Below are 1,761 nucleotides of genomic sequence, written 5' to 3' on the forward strand. Positions count from 1 at the left end.
CAGACTACTCAAATTAGTCATTTGATATTCTCCTGAACACTTAAAGAGATTACTAAGATGATGAAAGAAAATTAGCCTGAGTACCAAATGTCTAAAATAATTATATTATTTGTAGATAACTTTGTGGACAGTAAGGTGAAAAAACAATAACAATATGGAACTATTAAGTGCTATCGGTGAGTCAAATCTACTTCAAAAAGAGTTAGGAAATGTAATAGAAAAACCCAATCACACGAGAAACAAAATACATAATTCCTCATGCATAGTGGATCTCCAGTTAATAGTTAATGAATAAATAACTGAACACAGGAAATTGAGAGGACCCTACAATTATGGAAAAGAGTAGATAAGAGATGGAGACTCTCCAGAAAATAACTCTTATTGGAGAGAGGCTCTAGATTCCGAGAGAAAAGGAAACAGATCAAAGGACAGAAAAGACACGTTCAGGGTACACTAATCGACATTGAAAACAGGGAGACTTCATCGTTTGACTAAACAAGCATGAGACTGTCTTAATCTCACTATTGTAGAGATAAAGCCCAGTACCTGCTTTCTCTCTCTTCCTTTTTATTCCACCAGCCCTCACTGGGACACCGTGACCCTCTCTGAAGGTTATCACTGAAGCTTTCTGTTCTCCAAGGTCTGACCCTGGAAAGCCCAATTGCATTTTTATTTGACTGGAAGCAGATGAATATTGGCAAAGGGCAACAAGAACATGCTTAAAGTTTCCAGCATCTCAAGGGTTGAATTCTCAGAGCTCCTCATTAAGTAAATTGTTTTATTATCTTTCCACTGTCCAAACAATTCAGCTCCCTTAGAGTAAAAAATTAAAAATGAAAAGTTTTCATCGATGTTGTGTCTGTGCAAGAAGTGAAGTGAGGGAGATATAGTAGTTTCCTCCAAGGAGAAACTCTTTTTTCTTTGGTTTAACTTATAATTACAAATTGTCCCTAAGGTAAGTTTAATTGCTACAGGAATCAAACCCAAGAACCATCTTTCTGTGATGTTCTTCCCTTGAAAAATCTTTGGAGATTTTATGCATCTCTTCATGTCCACAGTGTCACGGAGGCAAAGATGTTTTTTCTAAAACAAGCACCTCAATTAAGAGTTTGCGTTCTGATGAAAAGACTGACAAAATGAAGACTGAAAAAATGTTTTTCAACTTTCAGGATCATTTTTTTTTTCTGAAAATCTGAATACAATTAACTGTTCTCAATACTATTTAAACCTCATTTTAGGTTCTTTATAAAGTATCTCACAATTTGTAAATTTGAGAATTCACATTTCAGTAACTGGAAAACTAAAATGCGACATACCAGCAAATTTACTTAAAATTGATGTGACTATGCAAACTTTTATATGCAACACATGGACTTTACTATTACAGAATTTGGCCTGTGTACACTAGCTTATACATAAACAAAGTTACTCTTTGCTTATCTGTCCTGACCTATGAAGTGTTGAACCAACAGATTCCTCCCATAGCTTTTCACTATGTAAACATGATTCCTCCCTTTAAGACAAGGTGAAAAAATCCTAAGTTCCCATCCAGAAAATAAATGTTAACCCAGAATTAGAAAATTCTAAAGTTTCAGCAGTCTTTTACCAAAGTAGTACTGGAGGAAGTCGCAGTGTTTACCAAAAGAACAAAGTTTCTCATTAAATTCTTTTAGTGGGTCTGAAATTCTGTGATGATTTTGGTCAAGTAGTTTCCATTAAAAATTACTGATTTTAAAACTAATAACTTAAAACCTGCTACAC

This window comes from Pteropus vampyrus, unplaced genomic scaffold (genome assembly GCF_000151845.1).
Source record: "Pteropus vampyrus isolate Shadow unplaced genomic scaffold, Pvam_2.0 Scaffold557, whole genome shotgun sequence".
NCBI classification, from domain to species: Eukaryota; Metazoa; Chordata; class Mammalia; order Chiroptera; family Pteropodidae; genus Pteropus; species Pteropus vampyrus.